Here is a 19,294-nt window from a genome sequence, read left to right as displayed (position 1 = left end):
TCTCCAAATGTACTACTAACATGTAAGAATTTCTCATCTGTACATAAAAAAAAGGAATTGTTTTATACATTTTATAATGCTGCAAAAATAACATGAATAAATAGATAATAGTATAATAAATACCATGGAGTGATTCCTTTAGCGAACAGTTATGCAAAAAGCATTGATATTTTTTGTAAAAACAACAAATGTACAAAAAGTATTATTTAGAAATTTTAATGTTGCAACTAAAATGCAAAATGAATAAAACAACATATTTATGTTTTGTATTTTATCCTGAATACATATGTACAGTCAAAAAAATAAGTATAACTAAATAACATATAATAATAATAATAATATCATAGTTTAATGTTCTACGTAATTGTTTTCAAAAGAATTAGTTTGGATATTGCATACAGAAAATGTATTATATTACCCTCTAGTATCTGACAACCAACATAATGAAACTAGGACTTGAATTAAATCACACACATACAGCTTGAACGTTGTGAAGTCTTCATGCCAATCAGCCATGACATTATAACATCCACCCACACACATGCACACACATGCACTCATGTACGTACACACACACACACACACACACACACACACACTGGCTCCCAGTCAGGTTGTAAAAGAAGGAAGACTCCTCCTTATCCTTGCTAGGCACACCTTCATTCCTTCATGCTACTGTGTCTTTCTAATATTCACATCATTGAAAGCAGTTTATTAACTTCCTCAAAACTCTGATGCAGAAACAATGCCTTTCTAAATTTACACACCGGCCAAGTACGAGAGGCAATGGGTTTGTCTTTGGTCAGCTCATTGACTGCACCAACGACTTTCCCCTCACTCGGTTTTCTTCCACTCTGCCCCCCCCGATTACCCTCATTTCATGTGCCCCATGACTTTCTCCACTGTTGTGGAGTGTTGTATATCATTATGTGACTGTGGTGAATTTATATTGTAAAACATGTTCATATTAAACTGACACTTTGTTGGTTAAACACACACATATTAGGTTAATGTTAGCTTGACTTCATAGTTGCGTGAGTGAACTCCCCGGTATTTGCATTTTGGCATTGGCGAATTTGCCATTTCAACTCACCTGTTATCTGTTTTTGTGCTCAGACCAAAGCCACGTCTAATATAATATTTAAAAAAATGCTTTGGCATCTTAGTGCAGAGCTACTATGTTGAACTGAGGAGAGGAGCTTCATTTAGTCAGGCCATAGCCTTGTCTAATAGAAGAAAAAAAAAGTCCTTTGCCATCATCTTGTGGCATGTGTAGGCAATTACAAAACCTTTCTACGAGAGTCAGTCACATGACTGAGTAGACTAATCATTGCTCCCTACAGCATAATTGCGCGGGCATTTCATTTCCTAAAAAACACGACGTAAGATAAACTAGCCTACTTGAACAAAAGCCATTTTAATTAGGTGGCATATCAAATTTGTTCCGTCTTAAATCACGCTGAAGAAATATTCGACATCTGTGGCATATTAGAAGCGTGCTTCAACCATTTATCACTTCGCAATACAAATCATTGCGGAAAATGCTTTGATTAGGTGGCATATAAAGTTTTTTCCAGCGTAAATCATGGTGAAGCATTGCAGTCACGGCTTGTGTAAAAGCAATGACCGATATCCGGAGCGACTGGAAGGGATGTGTGACGTTAATATGCTTTTCCACACCGAAAAGTATTCTTTGGGAAATGCTGATTCCATCAAGAATGAATGGCAACAGATATGACAGTACTGAGGCCATTAATAATTTGCATTACACTAGCGCTTTCTAAAATCCACGGTTATACATTTTGGACGTAAAGTTAGCTGTCATTTTGGACAATGTTCATCTAAAGCACGGGTGTCCAAAGTGCCTGTACAGTAAATCAAGGTTTTATTATGGGGACAGTTGGAACCCGAAACACATTATTTGCATTGTTTCCTATGGGAAATCGTACAGATTTCGTAGTTTAAGGCATAACTCCGACATATTGTTTCTGTAAACGGCTGTTTCACTTTTATTTCCGATTGAGTGTGTGACGGTTGTGAAAGATGGACGCTTAGATATACTGTGTGTGTGTGTGTGTGTGTGTGCCTATGTTTGAAAGTCTCATCTGCAGTGAGAAACACACGGCCATGCATCCCTGACGCATAGGTTCATTATAAATACTGTGTGTGTGTGTGTGTGCGTGTGCGTGTGTGTGTGCATTCAGCCAAGCTTGGCGGCACACAAACAAACAGTCGTCACGATGGCCCTCATGCGCCACCGCCACTGAGAAGGGCTTCTCTCAACACCTCTCTCCTCTCTGCCGCCTCTATCTCTTTCTCCCCCGTTGCTTTCCCTCCCCTTCCTACTCTTCCTTTCGCTTTTTCAAAGAGTCACGTTGCGCCATAGCGCACCACATGGAAGGAAAGTCAAACCTTCGCTTCCATCTCATCAGCGCTTACAAAGTAAAATCTATTATATTCATAGAATAATGTATGCATGGAATATGTCAGTGGTGGGTAAAGTAAGGCACATACGGTCTGTTCTTTCGTTGGACCCACCGAGGGTTTACATGATCAAGATCAATAGTTGCAGCAATAATTTAGATGTTTTACCCCCTAAAATTGGTGAATTTAAATGTAATTATTTATTTTTCAATTATTTTGTGTTCATTTATCTCATTAAATTATTTGGTAATTATTTATTGTAAAGAATAAAATAAAAAAATATTTATAAAAATATAATACATTTCAAAAACATTGAATTCAAGTATTTCTTAATTCATTTAATTATAAATGTAATTTAAAAAATGTTTTTTTTGTACATACAGTATTTACACACTTATTATAATACATTAACCAATTATTTAATAGGATAAATATATATCTTTTTAATGTATTTATACAGTTTTTTATTTTGTTATTTGGAATAAATCAGTGAACCAATTAGTTATTGAAATACATAAAATATATATATATACATATATATATATTTCAATGGACTCATTTTAGTCAAAAAACAGACGGACAGACAGATTATTGCAACAAATATTACAGTACACATAATGATAATATAAATACTCGGTTGGCCGGATTAAAGAATGGAAGCACGGGACATAGTTTGCCATGAGCCAACACAGTCAGTTAAAGTTGGATTATGTAAATGATATAACCAAAACGTAAGCCCTTGAAGTCACAGAAGTCAGTCAAGTTGATGGTACGTTGACTTATCATATGGAGAATAGCCGTCATTTCTGTAGTAAGCCCTTCTTTCGTGATCCGTATAGCACAGCAGTGGACCAGTCGGGACGCTTCTCGGGTTGTGCGTTAGCATTAATGCTAATAACTAATGTCACTGTTCGGCGTCGAGTCATACAAACTTTATCTCATTGTTTATTTTGCAACATGAATTCACAACACACATGTCCTGCTAGCATTTAGCTTCTTGTGTGTCTAATTTGTTTTCTTTAACTACTTTCTTTAAAAATGAGATATTTTGATATTTATCATAATTTCAATACTAACATGCAACATAAACGAGAGACAAATCAAACTTTGATTTGTATTTTCTCGTCAACCACTTCCATACAGTATTTGTTCAATGAATCTCCAAATACATCTCATTTACCTCTCAGTTACAAGAGATGGCAAAATATTACAATCATGATGATAAACATACAAAAGCGGAATTTCGCATACAGCTCTTGGTAATAAAGTTAGACTTGGCTATTGAAGTTGGCTTTGTTTGATGCACCTTTTGTTCATTCTGCTGTGACTCTGACACTAAAGTCCAGCAAAATGTGTGTGCTTGTAATGGCTTGACCCTTACAAGGTGCTCTAACCCCCTCAGCGCAACTATGCTGCTGTCACTTTTTGTTTGGTCGGGCAGCAGAGAGGCTCCAACGGTCTTGAAGACGCCCCCCTCCCACTAGCCAGCAGGAACCACTCCCAGAAACTCTACATTGCCCCACAGTGACAAATCATTATAGTTAGAGGAGGGGCAGGGGGGGGGAGGATGTTAGCGTAGTTCTACAACGCGTACTGTACTGTATGTGCTCAGCCGCGCAATTCTAAAAAAAAAAAAAACAAGCTCTGATCTTGGGAAGTTGATGAAAATTGAAACACAATTGAGTCCATGTGTCCATCATAGGTTCAAGTTTGGTTGCAAATGTGTCTTTGAAATGTATGGAAGTCCAGTGCATGTGGTTCATTTGTAGTATCAACCGGACAGAATTTCCAGGATGAGTTTGCTTTTGAAGGACCCCTAAAACTAAAAACTAATTGAAGCTAAAATGCCCGCTTCAAATCAAATAAGCAGAATTCCTGTTTCTTTAAGATCGTGGGTTATTAGACGTTTTGTGGGCCTACTCTTGAAAGACATGCCTACTAAATGTCATGTTTCTAAGTGAGAGTGCCTTCAGGGATTGGAATTTTCCAGGAGTCTTTGAAGGACCCCTGAAAATTGGCAAAATGACCCTGAAGTGGTGGCTTCAAACCCAAGTGACAGAGTTCCTGTATCTTTTGGGACATTGCTTCTTTTTGGAACGCATTATCAAGACAGACATTTATACCACATTTCATGTTGTTAAGTGAGACTCCATTCAAGGGCTGAATTTTCAAAATCTCTCTTTAATTCGTCTTTGAAGGACAGGAAATGGGCAAAATGACCCTATAATGACTGCTTCAAACCAAAATGGCACGGAATGATTTTGTATGTACTATCATGACCTACCAAATTTCATGTTGCGAACCGAAGACGGCGTTACTGTAGCGGAGGTTTTTTTATTATGATTTGCTCAGGCCTTAATAAAACCTCAGAGGAACTGTAGTAAAAAGCACAAAACATCAAAACCACAAACGCCCCTAATATATAATTACAAACATTTGTTTGATTGACGCAGCCATACATTGACAAAAGTATTATGACCTTCAGAGGCCTTAAGATTAGGAAAACAGGTTTCCTATCCCTGATTTACTGACATTGTTTGGGGCCTTTACTGCCACTTCAAAGTTTAAGTGGCTGAATTCCATATTAGGGTCGACCACAGCTCGGGTCACGGCTCGCCTCAGGCAGGGGAACGCTGCGGTGGAGAAAATGATGCTAACGTTGCTCAACGTGCTCCTCTGAGTTCTGCCCGAGGGAAATTGTTGACAAAGCACCCGCAAGCGGCTATGTGAGGGAATTACCCCAAATCTTTGAAACATATTTCACCAATGCTGTTGAGGAAAATACTCACCTTAGCAATGCATTATACAAAAATACAGTCGTAATGCAAAGTTGTGAGTGTTACAGTGCAATAGTCTGAAAATAAAGGTATATAAAATACAGACTCAAGTGAATAAACTGTATGCTGAGAAAAGTGGACTTTTGAACGTGAGCATTAAAAAAATATATACACCAAAGATTTAAACTTGATTTTTAGCCTCATCTATTAAGTTTGAACCCTTAATAATGCATTCAGTGTTCATTATATGTATCAGACCTGACACCGGTTATTGGAATATTATTGACCATGTAAAATTTCTAATACATTTTTTTTTTATTTGAATGAGATACAATTTAATGTAATTATATGCATGAATGAAAAGCAGTTCTGAATGTATTTATTTTTTTACATTTTAAATCAAAAAATGAAAAAAAATCTTTGTTTTTCAGACAAATACAAAACAAAACAAAAATGAAAAAAATGGACATACATGCTTTTCACTGAAGAGCAAAACGTGAGTTTATATACACCTGCTTGTATACAGCATATTTTAAAATATAATCATTATTTTTACCCAACTAGCTGGAGTAGAAAATGTCCACTCATTTATAACGTACTCACGGAAATACAAAAATGTTGTGCGTTTCATTATTATCATTATAATGAATTTTAATGAGGTACTATGAGTAGCTACATCCATGCATATTTAGTTTGATTTAAAAAAAACAATTTTTGATTTCACAGCAAAAATGTTATTGCAGTATGTATACACTTTCTAAAAGACAATTATTATTATTATTATTTAGCAGATTGGCTAGAGGAAAACCACGTTCTCATAGTTAGGCATGCTTAATCCATTTTGAACACCCCTTCAAGTAACCAAATATGGTTCCTTGCCCTATCGAGCTACAGTCCAGTCAACTTACAGGTTTACTTCCCTGGTTAACGTACATGTAGCTATGAAGAAGAAGAATCACCTTTTATTGTCATGAACATGCATGTACACGAAATTTGTTCTCTGCATTTAACCCATCACAGTGACCACATACACACGTTAGCGGAACACACTGGAGCAGGGGGCAGCTGAAGCGCACTATGCCAAGAAGCTATCAATAAAGACCAAAAAGTAATTGACCGTCTTCAAGTTAGTTTAATTGAATTGGAAAAAAATCAATGTGTGCTTTCCAGGGAACATTATGACATTGTGTTAAAGCAAACATGCATTAATCATTTGCAAAAAACAAATGATTATTATAATGACATATAAAATATAAAATTATAATATAATGATTGTTAGAAAACAACCTGTCTTCAATATTTCGGTTCAATACCCCAAACAAGTGCACTTTTCATGATTTTTATACTGCTGCCGTGAGTGCATCAAAAGTGCCGCTAAGATAGCAGCACGTGAGGAATGACAGGCACTCACACTCACAAACACACGCACGCACGCACGCACACAGTCAGTCAGGCCAACAACAAAACATGCAGCGGACACTCAAAAACAAAGAGAGAAAGAAGAAACAAGTGATAGTCGTCAGCCGCCCACATCTCCGCTTCATCTGCTAAACATGGTGAGTGATGATGTTACTGATATATTTATCCATTCACAAGGCGGAAAAATACTTGCTTTTGTAACCGTAAAAGACGCTCATGCCAAATGGTAAAACACCAGTATGCGTGCGGTTTGCGGGATTGTAAAATATGCAGAAGCTTTTCTCTTTTTATGTTTCGAGGAAGCTGACTACGGTTCCACCCAAACAGTGGTGGTTGGGCTGATGGGCTCATCTGCATATCTGGTTTCATTCGGCTTGGCCCTGCAGGCCTCAAACTCACGTCGCAGTTCAAATAAAACGCATATCTGCTGCAGCTAACGACCCTTTGGAAATAGCCATAATTATCCTTGACCACCACCACCACATTGTCCTCCAAGGATGAGTGTCGTTAAGTAACGAATACGCACAAATACTTTGGTACTGTACTTGAGTAGACTTCAAGTGTCTAGCTGTACTTGAATACAGTTTCACCTCGACCTACGAGGGACCCCAGTTACATGTTTTCGAGATACAAGCTGTCGCTCGGGCAAGTTTGTATTTATTTATTTTTTAGTCTCGACTTGCGAGTAAAAATGTGAGTTTCGGCAAAGGTCACAACAAGCAGCAGTTTGGTAGATACATAGTGTTCGCTTCTTCCAAAAAAAAAAGGCCCAGTGCTTGCCACTCCCAGTTGAAGTTTGCTGGAAAACTAGACATAAAACAAAGAGAATTGCACACCTTGTATTTAACAAAACCGCATAACTTTGTCTTACGACAGCCCACTTGCTTAATGCTAACACACAATTCAAAACACAATAGTCGGGCTAAAGTGGACACAATAACACAATAAGAGCCCTACTGACAAGACATAAAACATATCACTCGCTAAGCTAACGTACCACCAAACTTAGCACATAACAGGAAGGTACGACACAGACTTGGCCAACTAAGGAATGGTAGCATGAATTTACTTCAAGAGAAGATTACTATCTTTGGTTATACGTGAAATACTGCAAGTTCCGTAACTTAAAAAAACTGCCTCACTCTCAATTTTGTAACTTACCAACCGGGCTCTCTCTTTCCCGCTTGCTCTACCGTGACGTCATTCAAGCTTAGGAGGACCCCAGAAGAAAAAAATCAAATAAAATAGCACCCGCAACATTCGCCTGCCCAAAAAACATAAACAAACAAGTCTTTTGGACAGTGAAACCTCAAATGCACGGACTAAGAGGGGGGAGAAGTCATCGGTTTTCATTTCACCAACTGAGTGAGTTGCGTCCCCTTTTTTGCTGATTGTTCCTTAAAGCATACCACGTAAGTAAACTTAAGTGCCTTTATTTTTCTTGGGTGACTCATTCTCGCCAGAGTAGTAACGCTCAGTGACTAGGATAATTATGTTTAAGTAACTTCAATGTCATTATCAGTTTGGAAATATTCATTAGTAGTTAGATTACTCGTGACTGAAAAAAGCGGTCATATTAGAGTAAGTACTAAGTAACGCGTTACCACTACTGTGATCACTGACTGTAATGCCCTCACATGTGGGAAAGGAGAGCCAGAGACACCAGTGCACTTTTCAGGTGTTTCTTGAATGCTGGGAGAACAGTAAAATTAGCATATTAATGCAGGATCTGCTGTCAGCCACTGCTCACACGCAGACACTCACACGTAGATTGACCGGTCACAAAACACCATCAGGACTTGCCTCTAAACTGAAAAAAAACTGAGAAATTGTTAAGAAATCACATCATTTGTTTACAAAGCGAGACTCTCTGCAAAACAAGATGACTAGTTAGTTGTTCTGCTAGTGGTGATGCTGTAACAGATGACTACTATTTAATAAACAGCAATCATTTAAGACAACTCCCAAAAATATAATTTAAGAAATGTAGTACTGTTCCTTCTTTGTCCTAGCACGCAACCTGAGTGACATTGATGTTAAATGCTAATTTCCTCAAGCCCTCAGTTGCCTGCAGAAAGACTGAGGATAATGTTTTGGATACAATTTCTTCCGGGCAGTAAAACTACATGCGGGCAATGAGGGTCCGCAGCAGATACAATGCAGCTCAAATTCTTCTCAAGGTGCTATGGCAACAGAGCGGGACAAGCTTACATTTGGAAGGAGCTATTTCAGTTGCATCTGGGTCAAAAAGGCAACCTTTTAGCAATTTGTATTGTATTGTATTGTATTGTGGCTAATGTTAGTGACAAGTAGTGGTCCTCTGACTGCAAAAATGTACCATTTTTGCAAGGTTGTCAAAGTATTGTATTGAGCCTAACTTTGATGAGGAGCATAGTGGTTTTTTACACTCCTAATGCCTGAATCCGACTACAAGACAAATTTGGTCTATGTCAGACTACTGCCATGAAATCTTGCTGTATCTCGGTCGAAAAGTGGCAACACTTTTTACGATCACTGGGCTTTATCTTGTGAAAACGAACATTGTCGGCGAGGCAGAACCAGAAAACGTGTGACCGGTCAGTGCGACCGGATACACTCGTTACCGTGGCAACAACAACAACAATGTGCTGTGCCAATGTACTAAGTTAGGTGAAAAAAGAACAAAATGAGGAAAAATGTGTCGTGGTCATCACTGGACCTCGGGAGAGGACGTTCATTCAAGGACTGCTTGAGGTATGTTCACGTACTTTTAACACGATACGGCTCGCAAGCAGGCAACAAAACGTTATGTAGCCTAGCAAGCTAGTGCTAGTAAACATAATATGGTTTGTGCGGGTGAATAAATGTTGACAACGGTGCGCAAGTATGTTGACAACACAAAGTACTGGGAGGCGCTGCGCCGGTCACAATTTTACAAAATATCACTTCATTTAAAAAAAAACAAAGTTCAAATTTAATCGTAAAAATGCAACTTTATTCTTGTAAATGAAATCAAATCCATCCAAAATATACTTCTTGTAAGATTACCTAATTTCTCATAAAAACGATTTTTATTGTAACTATAGCTTTTTATATCATATAAAATAACTTCTCGTAACATTAAAACTTTTTCATCATAAAAATTTGACTTCATTTTTTTAACCCTTGTTTCCTCATGATTTTATTCATTCATTTTTAAAATAATTTTCTGTTTGACCCTAATACACACCCATGGTTTTACAGACATTTTCTCAAATGTTCATCTACTACAATTATATATTAATATAACTCATTAGACATGTTGGTCGACGTCAAAATGCGCTGTCAGAGAGTCGTCGTTGATATGTCACACTACATGGAAGATATAAAAAAAAATCAAACATGCTAGACTTTTCTTTTTGGCGTCGTAGCACCAAATCGTGGTCGTGGATTGTGTCAACAAATTTTGTCATTCCCGACAAAATATGTCGGGCCCGATTTAGGAAATCTGCTGCGATCGCTAATCGGGCCAATATCGGGGGTAGAATCCTGTAGTCTGATCCAGGCATTAAGGATAAAAAAGGCAGCGTTTTGGCACAGTACCCCATTATAAAAGATGAACTGTGATCACATCTCTGTATTGTATTGAGGCTATGTACGGTGGCCCTTAAGAGTAAAAAAGGCAGCCTTTTGGCGTGTTCCATTACAAAAGTTGGCTTCTGACCTCTTCTATGTATTGCAATTGTTCTGAGACTAACTTTAGTGGGTAGAGCCCAAGTTGGCTCTAAAGTTGGCTGACTTTTGGCAAAATATTCCATAATATTAAAACAAATTTTTTTAACTGAAATTACATCTCTAGTATTGTAAATTTGGTGTCAAGTACGGTGGCTATTAAGGGTCAAAAAGGCGCAGTTTTGACAGAGGCAAGACATTAAACACCTATAAACACAATGTTTAACTCTGCTTCTTAGCTGAAACTAAGCGTGCGGGTCAAGCTTCAAGTGTGATCTAAACACAATGAGGGTAGCTTCGAGGATATGTTTCTGGGAAAATGGCACTCAACCAGGCGTGAGCGCAGCTTGGACCTATCATCACACGTCAATGAGGCAGGCAGTGATTCTTCATGATAAACATTTCCCCCTCTCTGCTTCTTTTTCTTCAACCCAAATCACCTCCCTGACATTTACCCCTTCACCTCCCTCGAGCTTTTCCTCATCCACAATCAGTTCTCCATCCCTTTTCCTCGGCGGATATTCCCGTGGGATAGTGGAGGAGGAGAACTTTCCAGGGCTGTTGTTTCGTCATCTCAAATAAAAAGCCGGGAACATGTTCAGACCACCACAATGTCTCGCCGCTTTTGCAGGCATGCCCGTCCTGTGCACGTTGTCGTTGTTTTTTTTTCTCACTGCATGCTTTCATTTCCCATCGATCACTTTGTGTTCTCTTCTTTATTTGCCCTTTCAGCTGTTTTAAAAAAATTAAATAAAAAATCTCAAAATCAATCCTTTATTGAGTAAGACAACATACTAACAACTAATTAAAGTTCTTGCTCAAAATGAACAAAATTGCAATTACTCACTGCCAATCTAATATAAGCAAAATAATGAACATGTCTAATGAGTTATATTAATATATAATTGTACTAGATGAAATGAATGAACATTTGAGAAAATGTCTGTAAAACCATGGGGAAACAAGGGTTAAAAAAAATGAAGTCACATTTTTATGATGAAAAAGTTTTAATGTTACAAGAAGTTATTTTATATGATATAAAAAGCTATAGTTACAATAAAAATCGTTTTTATGAGAAATTATGTAATCTTACAAGAAGTATATTTTGGATGGATTTGATTTCATTTGCAAGAATAAAGTTGCATTTTTACGATTAAGTTTGAACTTTTTTTTGAAAAAATGAAGTGATATTTTGTAAAATGAAAATATTACAAGAATAATGTCCAATAGTGTTTGTGCAAAAAAGTTGTAATGTTATGAGAATAAAGTTGCATTTTTATGAGAAAAACACGTACTATTTTGAGAACAAAATATTAGTTTGATGTGGAAAAGTTTTAATTTTAGGAGAAGAAAATAGTACTTTTATGGAAAATAAGTTTTAATACAACAAGAATAATTTCAGATGATTATGAGGAAAAAGGTATTGCAAGAAAAATGTGTAATTCCCCCCCCAAAATTGATCTCAAATACTTTAGAGAAGCACTGTATTGAATCAAAATAATCAATCTTTAAGTTTGCGGTTTTGATTTCTATAAACAATTTCAAATGACTTTCACTTGAAAAAGTCTTATCAATTTTTTAAAATAAAATTCAATTTAAAAAAAAAAACTTGACATATCCACCTGTGATACTTACCCATAACCTACTTGAGTCTTCCACTCCCTCCTTTTTGCTTTCTCCGTCTCGTGCCCAGTTTCAGTCTACAAGTCCTGACTCGTCAGGGAATTAGAGGAATCGCACACTCCTTTTCTCCATAATCCTCCCGAACAATCGCGGCGTGCCCTGCTCAAGGGCTGCAGCAGGGCGTGTTTGCTCTGCAGACCACAGAACAGGAAGTTTGACATCTCGCCTCACCGTCCCTTGCAACCTTTGCTAATCTCCTTTACCAGGCTTCATTCACTCCAACGTTCACATCTTTTGTCTAATTCTACTAATACTAATTCTATGTATGTGCAATTAATAGTATGTTTTTGCATGAGGTTCATGACCAATATAATTAATTTATCCACAGACATACAGTGGAACCTCCCCAGTCGAATTTGTCCTGGGATGCTGCTCAACCTTCAATTTGTACTGGATGAAGTATGCAACATGCATACAAATTGTATCAATACGGTGCCATTTGTTTGCTTTAACTTTAGTAAATAATCCCTAATGGTCATATACGTACGGTACCCATGCACCTGCTATTGCCTTGAAAGAGATTTTACCTGTCAGTAGAAGGCGAGTAAGGGAGGGAGGGAAAGAAGGAATCAAGGAAGGACTAAAGGCCGTGGCCCGGGAGAGAGACAGTCACTCCTTGGAGACAAATGCTGTGTGTCACCCGTTTAAAAAGAAAAAAAATGGAAATGGTGACAGAAGTGTGAACAAATGAGTGGAGGAGATGTGAGACATCAGGAGGGTGGAGGAAGAGAGGGAGTTGTCTCCTGCAACAAGTCTAACCTGAATCCAAAGCTAACAAGATGCCCTGATTGCAGGGTGCTGAAAATATGAAGAGGGGGAAAAAAAGAAAGAAAATAAAACAGTCTTTTGTTCCACTTGCTTCTCCTTAACTCTGTTGCTCAGGTTTCAGCACTTACTGTTTTCTTTTTGTCTCGCGCAACCACTAACAGACAACGCTCGCAAGCACAAATGTTGCAGACAGCATTAAACTGTGAGTGTGACAACTCGCACACACACACACACACACACACCTTCAGAATCAGTAGCACTGGCCAAATATAGTTTGTTACATATATTAGCAAAGGTGAATCGTAAACCTTACCAAAAATAGCAAGGTAAGTTGCTAAAACTTTAGCCCAAATTTTGGGTTTACTATTAGTGGTTAAGAGTTTTGAACATAAAAGTGGCACTAGCTCATCAAAATTCTATTGTTCAAGTTATTCATTCATTCATCATTCATCATCCGTTCCGCTTCTCCTCACTCGGGTCGCGGGCGTGCTGGAGCCTATCCCAGCTGTGTTCGGGCGAGAGGCGGGGTACACCCTGAACTGGTCGGCAGCCAATCGCAGGGCACATAGAAACAAACAACCATTCACACGCACACCTACGGGCAATTTAGAGTCTTCAATTAACCTACCCTGCATGTGTTTGGGATGTGGGAGGAAACCGGAGTGCCCGGAGAAAACCCACGCAGCCACGGGGAGAACATGCAAACTCCACACAGGCAGGGCCGGGATTTGAACCCCGGTCCTCAGAACTGTGAGGCAGATGTGCTAACCAGTTCCTCACCGTGTCGCTGTTCAAGTTAATGTATCTGAAAATAAATAAATAAAAAAAACCTGAGTTGTCTGTTTGAAAAATGAACAGTAGGTGTGCAATTTAGCTCCCTCATGGACCTAAATTGCAATTGAAGAAGCATTGGCGGTTCTAGGGGGGGCCAGTGCCCCCCTAATACAGTGCCTGGACCCCCGTTCCCCCAGCATTTAGCAGCTCATGCGCACTAACTACGCACTTGTTGCACAGTGAAAAGGACTCTCAACCTACACTTGCGGTACAACAGCACAGCAAAGAAAGCTGACAGGTGAGTAAAACGCACGGACAACCAGAAACACAAAAACCAAACATTACAATTGACACGTAATTATCACATGTACAACATGTCGCTAGGCATGCCAGGAAGTCTGTGTCCGCTTCTCCTGGCGCTACAGTACGTACTGTAAATATTAAAATTGTGTGTGTTTGTGTGTGTCCGTGCTGCACGCGCTGTGCCCGCACGTGTGTGTGTGGGTGTGTGTGCGTGTTGTGCCACTCTGACAAAAAAAACGTTATATCACTCTCCTGCAAATGACAAAAAATTTGTCAGCCCTCTCTAGTTCTCAGGGGCTCAACTAAAGTATGAAATAAAGAAGTAATCAAGTGCTTAAGCAGTTTACATTAAAGTATGTAAGAACATATAAGCACCTTTTGCACACCTGGGTTGTATAACACTCGTTAAGGCCGTGTAGGACATTGGCCTTAAAACGACAAGAGCGAGTTGCTTAATCCCACTCAAACATGCAAATTCACTTATTTCATGGCGCTGAACCATTAACATCAGCGGCCATTGCTAAAAGTGCTCCCGACAAGCCTGCACACGCTCAGAGTTTCCGAAAAGCCTGCTCTTCCACTGACAATTTATAACAACTTGGCCGTGCCAAGGAGGTGACTTCCTTTTCACGACACCACACGCACGCACACACACACACACGTGCACGCACGCACACACACAGCTGATCTCCTTCAATCGGTGTCTCCATCTAACGTACATGCATTCTTCAGTCATTATAAATGGATGCTGGTCCTTTTGCGTTGCAGAACAAGCCCGGCAGTTATTAAGTGCCGCTGCCACGCTTGCCACAAACGTTCACGCATTCCTCGGGAAATGGCGTATATGGCTGCCCACGCACGGCGGGGAAGACGCCAGCGAGAAATAGAGGGTTGCGGCCCGGGCGTAAGTCGTCTTTTAGCGTGCGCTGTTTTGCTCATGGGCGAACAAAAGCAGCCAACGGCGAAAAATGTAAGTTACAGGATGCCGTGGTCAAAAATGCACATTGTTTCTTGTGGATTAGATGGCCCATACTCATTTAAACAATACAGGGCCTCCCCTCAAGGCAGACGGTGGAAAAGAAAAGCATTTTTTTAATGTGGAAAAGGTTCCCTGCTTTTTGAACCCTTTGTTAGTCAAGGAAGCATACAATCTCCTATTTAACCTGAGTTTAATTGTGATTGGTTAATTTTGAACACAGCCATATCCACAGTTAGGGTGTGCACACTTGTGCAACCACCTTTTCTCAGTTGTTGTTGTTTTTCCCCTGCTATCTCGTAAAGATTGAATTGATTGTATCTGGTATAGATGTACAAGTTTATATGTCACATTAACGGTGGGAAACGTTTGGAAAGGATTTATCTTGCTCTATTTGTTTTCGATCACAAAAACATGGCATTTGAAATGGGCTGTGTAGACGACATCCACTGTATTTTGATCAGTTTAGCAGTGCACAGATCATTAATCTCCACAGAAAAATAATGGCAAAATGACATTCTCCCCCCCCCCCCCATGAAATAGCATTAAATATAGCAATTAAATAATAAATGACAAATGTAAATGTCACCAAAACATCCCAAAAGTAAAAATTCAATTTAATTTTTTTTTATTTAATTATCATTTAATGCGAATGAAAAATAGAAAATGTAAATAAAGGTGAATATCAAAACGTCATTTAATTGAATTCAATTTATTTTTATTTTGTAATACATTCACCATCCTGGAAAAAGACTTTAGTTCACTACAAGAGTTTGGATATTGAAAAAGTCTAAATATGCACTCACAACTGAAAAATCCATAACAATATTAGCAACCAATGAATCATTTAAACATGTAGGTTTATGTATTATAAATTGCTCTGTTTTCTCTCATGTGAATGTTATTCTAGGTCTCGATATGGCCCATAGGAGCTTTTGATGCAATTTTATAAATAAATAAATAACATTTAACCCACAATTGCTCATACCATATAGTAATACAGATTTGCATCATATTTATTCATAAACTGAAAACCGAACTAGAAAAAGGCACCCTCGCTCATGCACAGGTAGTGCCGAACAGGTCGGTCCACTATAAGCAGAGATGACTTCATGCAGAGAGGACAGGTGGAACACACCTTTGTTGCACTGAAAAGCGGTTGATGTTTCATTCTTGGTATGAAGCCGCGTGGTGATGCCGTTACTGTTTTGGAGAAACATTTAAAGGGCATCGCCACTTGCTGCAACCGCAGCTCGGCTGCATTTAGTTTGAATGCAATCAATCAAATGTATCTCTAAAATCATTAGGGCGAGTTTTGACAACATAGGGAAGGAAATGTTTGCATCGTCTGTCTTCAGTGAACAAAGATACATTGTCTAGTAAATAAATTAAAATCATAGGATCAATTAAGTGTAATTGGAAAATTTGCCACCGCACACCCAACGAGCTCTCATAGTGGTTGGGAATCACTGGTTTCTAATCACATCTGTAATGTTTCACTCCCTCTATTGGTTTGTAAAAGTAAGTTTTGCGCTGAGTCTCCAGGGCGTCCCCCGCCTCTCGCACAAAGACAGTTGGGATCGGCTCCAGCACACCCGTGACCCCATTAGTATGAGGATAAGTTGTACAGCCTGACTTACATTAATGCGTATTATTAATCCTGAATGTTTCAGAGAAAAGGGAAAGTGTTGTACAGCCTGACTTACATTAATGCGTATTATTAATCCTGAATGTTTCAGAGAAAAGGGAAAGTGCATTTTTTAGGTAACTTGATTTTTGAGGTACAGTTCTCGCAGCTACGTCAAGGCACCCTCTGACCTCGGCATGACTAATGTTTCTTATATTTAGTATTTATAAATTTTCTTAAACTGTTTCACTCTTTCGAGATTCCCCCGTGACGCCTGTGCAAATGTGGTGGAAACGCAAACAGTTCTCACGACTGTTTCACGTTCACTCTTGTACATTCCCCCCCAATTTCTTTTTTTTAATTTAACACTCACTGGTAAATCTGACCGGTAAGCACATCCACCGAGTTGTGAGGTTACGGGTTCCAATCTGGTCTCTAGCACTTCTGTGTGGAATTTGCACGTTCTCCCCAGTGTTTGCGTGTATTTTCTGCAGGTACTCTAGTTTGTGAATGTGAGTGTGAACGGTTGTTTATTGTTGTTTACTGTATGTGTACCCTGCCATTGACTGCCGACCAGTCCAGGGCGTCCCCCGCCTCTCGCACAAAGACAGTTGGGATCGGCTCCAGCACACCCGTGACCCCATTACTATGAGGATAAGTTGTACAGAAGCTGGACGGATGGATGGTAAATCTAAAATCGATTTATTAGACGGGTCAAATTTGACCCGTGAAAGTGTACACAAAATTTGTCGCCCCTGTGTAAAAAAAAAAAGACGACATTTGTAAACATATTTAGAATTGTGTATTTTGGGTCTCTTTGGGAAAAGTCATCAAATTTCAGAGTGAAAGAAAGACATTTGGGGTATTTTTTTTTTTTTTTTTTTTATTGCTGTCAAACATCAAAATGTGCTAAATTTGAGCCAAAGAGTATTGAATTGTAAGTCAATGTTTGGAACACCTTATACTGTATGTGTGTGGCTGATAGACAACGGATAGTACTAAAAGTTGCTTCATTTTAGGTAGGTATACATTTAACAATATTCAAATTATTATAGTTGTCGTTTGAAATGCTGTTTGCTGTTTCTAAATAAGGCAACAGTTGTACACCATCGCAAACTACAACCCCAATAATAATCCCTCCAACATTGCAAGTGATATTGTTATTATTATTATGAGATGCAGATCTTGTATTGGCACTCATTAGACTTTGCAGGTAACATTGTAGCCAGTGTGTGTATGTATTTGACCACATACCTCTGCACACCTGTTACACCCGATGTGTTCCTGATAATACGTGTGGTGTGGCTTAGCGCAGCATGTCCACTGCAAACAAATCAAGGAGACCATAGTACAGCTACATAAATACGACCATTCAATAAAAATATTGATTTAAAGAAGTAAATAAAATGTATTCATACATTTAGTTTGAATGCAATCAATCAAATGTATCTCTAAAATCATTAGGGCGAGTTTTGACAACATAGGGAAGGAAAGGTTTGCATCGTCTGTCTTCAGTGAACAAAGATACATTGTCTAGTAAATAAATTAAAATCATAGGATCAATTAAGTGTAATTGGAAAATTTGCCACCGCACACCCAACGAGCTCTCATAGTGGTTGGGAATCACTGGTTTCTAATCACATCTGTAATGTTTCACTCCCTCTATTGGTTTGTAAAAGTAAGTTTTGCGCTGAGTCTCCAGCGAAAATTGGTGACTAAAATAAAGATTTTTGTTCATAAATTCAGCATTCCAAAATAGATCATGTAATTAATACATAAATAATTTGCTACTTACATCCATTCAAATGTTATTTTTCAAAGAAAACTGTTCCTATACCATTCCGCCCTTTGCCATATTTCTTGGCTAATGGTTGCAATGACTCATCAGCTCCTAACATGATTAATATCTCCTTTTAGAAACACAAGTTCCTTTAAGGAGGGAGTTTACACCCTGGCACCTATTGTTTGGTTCTTTGACATTTTTGTGCCCCTCCTGCATAGCACCTATGACACAGTTCTAATAATACAAAAATACAAAAATAAAAAACGAACAATACAATTAATCAAGATTATCATTTTGTATTTTGGAGAGGAAGGTAGGCCACCTCAGTGACGCTAATGGATTTAAATTTGCACTTTGGTGTTGGTCATAATGAGTGTCTGATTAAGCTACAATTACAGTGGTTTTTCGGAACATGTCATAGTCACTAAGCTATAATAACTGTCTTAAAGTATAATTGCAGTCAATATTTGAGGTTCCTTTGATAGTTGGAGGACATTTTCTGCCCTCCCCCTTTGAAATTTCAAATAACCCATGCGCAAAATACATACGCTTGTTGTGTAAATTGGAGTTGTCCTGAGACCAAATGTAACTGTAACTCTATTAAAAGTGATTACTATTATGCAAACTGGCTCCTGAGCACCACCTAAAATTGCTCTTTTCTCTTGTCCCTCCCTTGATGACCAACAAATCAAATGTGACAGATTAAATTAGTTTTGAATTTGAATTGAATTTTTTGGGGGGGAGGGTAGGATTTTCTTGATATATCTTCATTGTAATCATTAAAGAATTTAGTTTTCATCTCAGACACATCTTAATATATAAAAAAATTCTCTGAAGTTTTGTTGCTCAACATAGCAAGCCGTTACTAAAGCCTTTTTTGCCATCTGGAGGAAGAGAAGAAAAAATTGAGCTTCATGAATCAGCAGAAATTACATCATCAAGCTAATTGCCCTGATCATGGGTGGGCCTAACAGTCTTCTGGGTTGTTTTTTTTCAGTTTTCCGCCGTAATGGAGCGTGTCACTCAAACTAATGCAGCCCGTTTACTTATATTACCAAAAAAAAAAAAAA

At 38.4% G+C, this 19,294-nt stretch overlaps 1 long non-coding RNA gene across 1 annotated transcript; it reads right to left on the bottom strand.

Annotated features, from left to right (window-relative positions):
• Nucleotides 1–10,639: 10,639 nt before the first annotated feature.
• Nucleotides 10,640–12,862, bottom strand: LOC133487981 (uncharacterized). Its single transcript, XR_009791517.1, has 3 exons — nucleotides 12,521–12,862; nucleotides 11,946–12,124; nucleotides 10,640–11,042 (listed from the first exon to the last, which is right to left on the bottom strand). It is a non-coding gene; the product is annotated as an uncharacterized LOC133487981 (long non-coding RNA).
• Between the last annotated feature and the right edge of the window lie 6,432 nt (nucleotides 12,863–19,294).

Source organism: Phyllopteryx taeniolatus, chromosome 13 (genome assembly GCF_024500385.1).
Source record: "Phyllopteryx taeniolatus isolate TA_2022b chromosome 13, UOR_Ptae_1.2, whole genome shotgun sequence".
Lineage (NCBI taxonomy): Eukaryota > Metazoa > Chordata > Actinopteri > Syngnathiformes > Syngnathidae > Phyllopteryx > Phyllopteryx taeniolatus.
Note: the sequence above shows the minus strand (reverse complement) of the source record. Positions and strands in the feature narration are given on the sequence as shown.